Source organism: Ricinus communis, chromosome 9, assembly GCF_019578655.1.
Source record: "Ricinus communis isolate WT05 ecotype wild-type chromosome 9, ASM1957865v1, whole genome shotgun sequence".
Taxonomy (NCBI): domain Eukaryota; kingdom Viridiplantae; phylum Streptophyta; class Magnoliopsida; order Malpighiales; family Euphorbiaceae; genus Ricinus; species Ricinus communis.
This window is the reverse complement of record NC_063264.1, coordinates 20,484,129-20,493,187: the sequence shown is the minus strand read 5'-3', so window position 1 is coordinate 20,493,187 and position 9,059 is coordinate 20,484,129. Positions and strand designations below refer to the sequence as shown.

The following is a 9,059-nucleotide window of genomic DNA, read 5'->3' as shown; positions in this document are numbered from 1 at the left end:
CACTAGAACGCCCTTGTTGGTGATCCTTTACTCCGACAGCATCTAGGGTCCCTCAAACAATGTGATATCTCACACCAGGTATATAAGCAGTGATTTCAAATCTAGAGGTTAATCGTACTCTGCCAACTTTATGAAAGGCAGAGTTTGGTTTTTTGGGGGTGATAGTGGAAAAGTTGACAGATAAGTCACCCTTACTGCCACTCTACAGAACCGTACATGATATTTTCACCTCATACGGCTCATTGTTCAATTATTTCAAAGTAATTGGATCCTTTTCCTCATTTGAGAAGTTTCTCCCTTCATCCACTCTGTCCCGAAGAGTAACTAGGACAAATTCAGTCACGTTTTCATGTTCCAATTGAACACTTTCCTTTTTTTATTATTCTCAAAGGAGAAGATTTTTCTTTTTACCAAACATATGCGAATCCAATCACGATCTTATAATAAGAACAAGAGATCTTTCTCGATCAATCCCTTTCCCCCTCATTCTTCGAGAATCAGAAAGATTTTTTTTCAAGTTTGAATTTGTTCATTTGAAATATGGGCTCTTCTAGTTCATTTTTATTTTTTTATTATTATTTTTCCCTCTCTTTTCTTTTTTTATTTCTTTTTTTTTCCTTCTATCATTCCTTAAGTCCCACAGATTTGATCCTATAGAATCTGACCTATTTTCTCATTGAGCAAAAGGTAAGATTGATTTTTCGATCAAAAGTACTATGTGAAATCTTCAGTTTTTCCCTCTTTCGCTTTCCCTATCCCATAAGTACAACATTTGAATCAATAAAGAACCTTTTATTCTATATCTGTATGAATCGATATTATTATTCCTTCCCGGCACCTCCCAAGGAAAATCCTGAATTGGATCCCAAATTGACGGGTTAGTATGAGCTTATCCATGCGGTTATGCACTCTTCAAATAGGAATCCATTTTCTGAAAGATCCTGGTTTTCATGCTTTGATGGGTCTCCGAGATCCTTTCGATGACCTAATCTGGGATATCTATATGATCCAACCGATTGCGTAAAGCACGCGGTAGCAACGGAACTGGGGAAAGTATACAAAAAAGACAATTCTTTTCTATTCTATTAGTATTCGATTAGTATTAGTTAGCGATCTCAGCTCAGTGAGTCCTTTCTTCTATGATGAACTGTTGGCATCAGTCCTACATTTTGTCTTTGTGGACCGAGGAGAAAGGGGCTCAACAAGAAGAGGATTATACCATGAAAGAAGCAAGGAGGTCAACCTCTTTCAAATATACAAAATGGATTCTTGCAATGCGATGTAGTTGGACTCTCATGTCTATCGAAATGAATCATCCTTTCAACAGAGGTAAATCTTTGCCTGCTAAGCAAGAGGATAGCAAGTTACAAATTCGGTCTCAATAGAATATGCATGTATTTTGTTTCTATTACTATGAAATTCATAAATGAAGTAGTTAATAAATGAAATAGTTAATGGTGCGGTTACCCTTATCCTTTTTGTAGTGACGAATCTTGTATGTGTTCCTAAGAAAAGGAATTTGTCCATTTTGTTGGGTCTCAAGGGGGTGTGGAAACACAAACACATAAGAACTCTTGAATGGAAATGGAAAAGAGATGTAGCTCCAGTTCCTTTGGAAATGGTAAGATCTTTGACGCAAGAAGAAGGGGTTGATCCGTATCATCTGGACTTGGTTCTGATTTCTCTATTTTTTTAAGAATACTGAGTCGGGGTCTTCTCCTACCCGTATCGAATAGAACATGCTGAGCCAAATCTTCTTCATGTAAAACCTGCTTTATTTAGATCGAAAAAATCATACGCTTTTATGAAACCATGTGCTATGTCTCGAATCCGTAGTCAATCCTATTTCCGATAGGAGCAGCTGACAATTGAATCCAATTTTTCCCATTATTTTTGTATCCGCAATAGTGCGAAATGAAGGTCCAACTCCAAGTTGTTCAAGAATAGTGGCGTTGAGTTTCTCGATCGTTTGCCTTAGGATTAGTCAGTTCTCTTCCTCGATGGGGGCAAGAGGAGGGATATAACTCAGCAGTAGAGTGTCACCTTGACGTGGTGGAAGTCATCAGTTCGAGCATGATTATCCCTAAACCCAATGTGAGTTTTTCTATTTTGACTTATTCCCCCACCGTCGTGATCGAATGAGAATAGATAAGAGGCTCGTGGGATTGATATGAGGGGGTAGGGATGGCTATATTTCTTGGAGCGAACTCTAAGCGAATATGAAGCGCATGGATACAAGTTCTGCCCTGAAATGAAAGACAATTATGAATCAGCTTTGTCTATGAACAAGGAAGCTATAAGTAATGCAACTAAGAATCTCATGGAGAGTTTGATCCTGGCTCAGGATGAACGCTGGTGGCATGCCTAACACATGCAAGTCGGATGGGAAGTGTTGTTTCCAGTGGTGGACGGGTGAGTGACGCGTAAGAACCTGCCCATGGGAGGGGAACAACAATTGGAAATGGCTGCTAATACCCCATAGGCTGAGGAGCAAAAGGAGTAATCTGCCCAAGGAGGGGCTCGCGTCTGATTAGCTAGTTGGTGAGGCAATAGTTTACCAAGGCGATGATCAGTAGCTGGTCCGAGAGGATGATCAACCATACTAGGACTGACACGCAGCCCAGACTCCTACGAGAGGTAGCAGTAGGGAATTTTTGCAATGGGTGAAAGCCTGACGGAGCAATGCCGCATGGAAGTGGAAGGCCTATGGGTCATGAACTTCTTTTCCTGGAGAAGAAGCAATGACGGTATCTAGGGAATAAGCATCGGCTAACTTTATGCCAGCAGTCGCGATAATACAGAGGATCCAAGCGTTATCCAGAATGATTAGGTGTAAAGCGTCTGTAGGTGGCTTTTTAAGTCCACTGTCAAATTCCAGGGCTTAATCCTAGATAGGCAGTGGAAACTGCCAAGCTGGAGTACAGTAGGGGCAGATGGAATTTTCGGTAGAGTGGTGAAATGCGTATAGATCAAAAATAACACCAACGACGGAAGCACTCTACTGGGCCAACACTGACATTGAGAGACGAAAGCTAGGGGAGCGAATGAGATTAGATACCCTAGTAGTCCCAGCCGTAAACGATGGATATTAGGCGCTATGCGTATCGACCCATGCAGTGCTGTAGCTAATGCATTAAGTATCTCGCTTGGGGAGTATGTTCACAAGAATGAAACTCAAAGGAATTGATGGGGGCCAGCACAAGCAGTGGAGCATGTGGTTTAATTTGATGCAAGCAAAGAACCTTACCAAGGCTTGACATGCCGCGAATTCTCTTAAAAGAGAGGGTGCCTTCGGGAATGCAGACACAGGTGGTGCATGGTTGTCGTCAGCTCGTGTCGTAAGGTGTTGGGTTAAGTCCCGCAATGAGCGCAACCCTCATGTTTAGTTGCCAAAGTTGAGTTAGGAACCCTGAGCAGACTGCCGGTGATAAGCAGGAGGAAGGTGAGGATGACGTCAAGTCATCATGCCCCTTATGCCTTGGGCGACACACGTGCTACAATGGCCGGGACAAAGGGTCGCGATCCCACGAGGGGGAGCTAACTCCAAAAACCCATCCTCAGTTTGGATTGCAGGCTGCAACTTGCCTGTATGAAGCCAGTCGGGCATACGACGGTAAATTCATTCCCGGGCCTTGTACACAACGCCCGTCACACTATAGGAGCTGGCCATGCCCGAAGTCGTTACCTTAACCGCAAGGAGAGGGATGCCGAAGGCAGGGCTAGTGACTAGAGTGAAGTCGTAACAAGGTAGCCGTACTGGAAGGTGTGGCTGGATCACCTCCTTTTCATGGAGAGGTAATGCTTGTTAGGTATTTTGGTTTAATACTGCTCACATCCCAAAAGAAGAAAGCTACGTATGAGTTAAACTTATCGATGGAAGTCTTCTTTCTCGACGATGAAGTAAGACCAAGCTCATGAGCTTATTATCCTAGGTCAGAACAAGTTGATAGGATCCTTTTTTTTCATCCCCATGCCCGTCCCGCATGGTGACATGGGGACAAAAAAAGGAAAGAGAGGGATGGGGTTTCTCTTGCTTTTAGCATAGCGAGCCCCCGATGGGAGGCCAGCATGACGGGCTATTAGCTCAGTGGTAGAGCGCACCCCTGATAATTGCGTTGTTGTGCCTGGGCTGTGAGGGCTCTCAGCCACATGGATAGTTGAATATGCTCATCAGCGCTTGACCTTAAGATGTGGATCATCCAAGGCACATTAGCATGGCATACTTCTCCTGTTCGAACCGGGGTTTGAAACTAAACTTCTCCTCAGGAGGATAGATAGGGCGATTCAGATGAGATCCAATGTAGATCTAACTTTCTATTCACTCGTGGGATCCGGGCGGTCCGTGGGGAAGAGGACCGAAACATGCCACTGAAAGACTCTACTGAAAAAAAAGATGGGCTGTCAAGAACGTAGAGGAGGTAAGACGGGCAGTTGGTAAGATCTAGTATGAATCGTACATGGATGATAGTTGGAGTCAGTGGGTCTCCTAGGGTTCCCTCATTTGCGGTCCTTGGGGAAGAGGATCAAGTTGGCCCTTGCGAACAACTTGATGCACTAGCTCCCTTCAACCCTTTAGCGAAATGTGGCAAAAGGAAGGAAAATCCATGGACTGACCCCATCGTCTCCACCCCGTAGGAACTATGAGATCACCCAAAGGACACCTTCGGCATCCAGGAGTCTCGGACCGACCATAGAACCATGTTCAATAAATGGAACGTATTAGTTGTCTGCTCTCAGGTTGGGCAATAAGGGTCAGAGAAGGGCAATCACTCGTTCAGCATTCTTAAGACCAAAGAGTGGGCGAAAAGGGAGGGTAAGCTCTTCGTTCCTGGTTTTCCTATAGCTAGATCCTCCGGAACCACAAGAATCCTTAGTTAGAATGGGATTCCAACTTAGCACCTTTTGAGATTTTGAGAAGAGTTGCTCTTTGGAGAGCACAATACGATAAAAATTGTAAGCTGTGTTCGGGGGGAGTTATTGTCTATCATTAGCCTCTATCGTAAAATCAGTCGGGGGGCCCGAGAGGCGGTGGTTTACCCTGTGGCGGATGTCAGCAATTCGAGTCCGTTTATCTCCAACTCGTGAACTTAGCCGGTACAAAGCTATAGGATAGCACCCTATTTTTCTGATTCGGCAATTCGATCTATGATTTATCAATTTATCATTCATGGACGTTGATAAGATCCTTCTATTTAGCAGCACCTTAGGATGGCATAGCCTTAAAGTTAAGGGCGAGGTTAAATGAGGAAAGGCATACGGTGGATACCTAGGCACCTATAGAGGAGGAAGGGTGTAGTAAGCGACGAAATGCTTCGGAGAGTTAAAAATAAGCGTAGATCCGGATATTCCCGAATAGGTCAACCTTTCAAACTACTGCTAAATCCATGGGCAGGCAAGAGACAACCTGGTGAACTGAAACATCTTAGTAACTAGAGGAAAAAAAAAGCAAAAGAGATTCCCTTAGTAGCAACGAGTGAAATGGGAGTAGCCTAAATCGTAAAAACGGGGTTGTGGGAGAGCAATACAAGCGTCATGCTGCTAGGCGAAGCGGTGGAGTGCTGCACCCTAGATGGCGAGAGTCCAGTAGCCGAAAGCATCACTAGCTTACGCTTTGATCCGAGTAGCATGGGGACGTGGAATCCCGTGTGAATCAGCAAGGACCACCTTGCAAGGCTAAATACTCCTGCATGACCGATACCGAAGTAGTACCGTGAGGGAAGGGTGAAAAGAACCCCTATTGGGGAGTGAAATAGAACATGAAACCGAAAGCTCCCAAGCAGTGGGAGGAGCCCGGGGCTCTGACCGCGTGCCTGTTGAAGAATAAGCCGGCGACTCATAGGCAATGGCTTGGTTAAAGGAACTCACCGGAGCCATAGCGAAAGCGAGTCTTCATAGGGCAGTTGTCACTGCTTATGGATCCGAACCTGGGTGATCTATCCATGACCAGGATGAAGCTTAGGTAAGTGGAAGTTTGAACCGACTAATGTTGAAGAATCAGCAGATGAGTTGTGGTTAGGGGTGAAATGCCACTCGAATTCAGAGCTAGCTGGTTCTCCCTGAAATGCATTGAGGCGCAGCAGTTGAGTGGACATCTAGGGGTAAAACACTGTCTCGGTGCGGGCCGCTAGAGCGGTACCAAATCGAGGCAAACTCTGAATACTAGATATGACCTCAAAATAACAAGGGTCAAAGTCGGCCACTGAGACGATGGGGGATAAGTTTCATCATCGTGAGGGAAACAACTCGGATCACCAGCTAAGGCCCCTAAATGACCGCTCAATGATAAAGGAGGTGATAAGCATCATACTATACATGTTTTCATGCCCGATTGTTCACATTTTTATGCATGATTATCCCGTTTTATGCTAGAATCACCTGTCTTTTGTTTCCCTTTTCATTTCGAGTCATTTTCAAGGACACCATCGGTGTCGAGGGAAATCACGTGGGATTACGGAGCAAAATCCATCAAATTGGGCGAGAACAAGCACCCCGAGGGTTGAGCACGGCTGGACTCCGGCCGTGCTGAATTATCAAGAGGCTATCCCCAATTGTGCCATTTGACGCCCGTAGCCACCACGGCCTGACTGTGGTGGATCGACCATTGGGCACTTTGTGGTGGCTCAGACTCCGATTCAGCCACACTTCGACTGGACTCGTCTTTGAATCAACTATATAGGCGATTTTGGATTCTAATAAAAAAAAGACGATTTTTGGACTCAATTCCAAGACACACACTTAATCAAATATTTCCTATACCTCAATTGTAGACCTGAGAGATCAATTTTCATCAATTGAAGGGGGGGATTCCACTTATTCCAACATCGAATTGAAGATCAAGACAAACTTTGGGAGCATTCAAGAGGCAACTAGGGTTTGAGATTTTGAATTTGCAAATTTAGGGTTTCTCATTCAGCTTGAAAGAGAAGGGTGTACATACCTTTAATTTGTTTTTCCTTATTTTGTTCTTTAATTGCTTTGACTATGAACATGAGCAGCTAGATCTTTTGAATCCATTAGGGTTCACCTTTGTTGATGGATTATGCTTAATTGTTAGTTTTTTATAATTGTCATTCTTGCAATCTTCTTGCTATTCAGTAATAAAAGTTTGATGCAATTAATTTGAGACGTTGGATTAATTGTTTATTAGGTTGTTTCTTGACATTGAGAAATGCTTGTTACAACTGGATTTTGAATAGTAAGGACTGGTAGTTAACACTTAGAGATGAGGTTGATTTACTCACGGATTAAGAACTAACAACTCTTAATAGTCTTAAATCATACTTAATGCTAATTTGTAGTAATCCCGATAGGAAGAGATTCCATTAGGTTAGTGCAGTTTAGGAATCCGATAGCTCGAGAGAGGAACCGGATTCAATTGTGATTTAGGCACGGGTAAGCAAGATCGGCAATCCATAAAATTCATCTTTAGAATTCCATCACTTAGGCTCCCTTTTGGATTTATTTCTCTCTTTACAATTGTCTTTTAATTGTCCGTTGTTGTCCTTCATTTACTTAATTGCACTCATAACCATTAGCTCGGTATGTTAGAACTTTCACACCCTATTTCGGACTAGATAACATAGCAAGCGGTAGTAACTCTAGGTTCACCCGATCTCCAGGGATCGACCTTGATACTCACTAGTGCTAGAGGTTCACCGCCTTAGGTGTAGGTTGCATAAAGAACCCATCAAGTTTTTGGCGCCGTTCTTGGGAACCGAGTGAACTAGAGTGAATTGTTTTGTGTTAATTTAGTCATTATTTGTTTTATTCATTTATTCTTTAATTCGATTATTATTTATTATTATATTATTTTTGTTGATCGGTGGTTGTGTGGACTTTCGGTTTCAGGGTAGTTTATGACCGGGGAGCTCAAACTCGAATCTTATAGAGCCTCTATCCGATCCGAACGATCCCTCGGACTCTTAAGGAAGAGGTTGCAATTAGAAGAGGAGGAGATTGAGGTTGAGATACCTGTGGATAGACTAGACACGATGGAAAACCATGACCCCACGCCGATGAGGATCGAGAGGACGATGTACGAGTTTGCTCGACCATCTTTGGATGGGACGAAAACTAGTATAGTCGGTTCTTTATGTGGCCAACAATTTTGAGATAAAGGCCAATGTTATCCGGATGATCCAACAAAGCGTGCAGTTTGGAGGATTGCCCGTGATGATCCCAATGCACATATCTCCAACTTTTGGAGATTTGTGACACATTCAAAATAAATGGAACAACCGATGATGCCATTCGGTACCGAGATTGTTTCCATTTTCCTTGAGGGACAGAGCAAAGAGATGGTTGCAATCTCTTCCACAATGAGCGATCACTACACCGGAAGGCGTTGGTACGAAAAATTTTTATATAAGTATTTTCCTCCCGCTAAAACTGCTAAACTTAGAAATGACATATCTTCTTTTATGCAGTTTGATGATGAAAGCATGTACGATGCATGGGAGAGATTTAAAGATCTTTTGAGATGCTGCCCACATCACGGATTGCCAGTGTGGATGCGAGTTCGGACCTTCTACGGTAGGTTGAACCTCGCAACGAGGCGATGGTGGATGCAGCAGTGGGGCACTAAACAGAGCCCGAGCAAGCTCAGAACTTGATAGAGGAAATGGCCATGAACAACTATCAATGGCAATCCTCTAGGAACCGACCAGGAAGACAAGGAGTGGTCAACCAAGTGGACTCTACAGCAGCCTTGGCAGCTCAAGTGGAGCTTCTAGCCAAGAAGATCGACCAACTCCAGATGCCGGTTCACGCAGCGAACGTTGGCTGCGAGTTTTGTGGTGGCCCGCATTACAGTGCGAACTGTACTGCGGGAGGTATGTTTGCTTCATCTTCTATTAGTTTTCCATCTAATTCTACTATATCTTCTGATGTTGAACAGGTTGATTATATGGGGAATGCCCCAAGACAGCAGAATAACCCCTACAGCAATACATACAACCCTGGATGGCGCAATCACCCCAATTTCAGTTGGAGGAACAATAATGCCTGTGGTCCGCCAGTTTCAAAGACTTCATCATGACCACAGTAACAACCAATTTGAG

General features: G+C 43.8%; 1 non-coding gene across 1 annotated transcript; it reads right to left on the bottom strand.

Moving 5' to 3' along the window:
* Positions 1-8,393: 8,393 nt before the first annotated feature.
* LOC125371234 lies at positions 8,394-8,500 on the bottom strand. The gene has a single exon (XR_007217531.1). It is a non-coding gene; the product is annotated as a small nucleolar RNA R71 (small nucleolar RNA).
* Between the last annotated feature and the right edge of the window lie 559 nt (positions 8,501-9,059).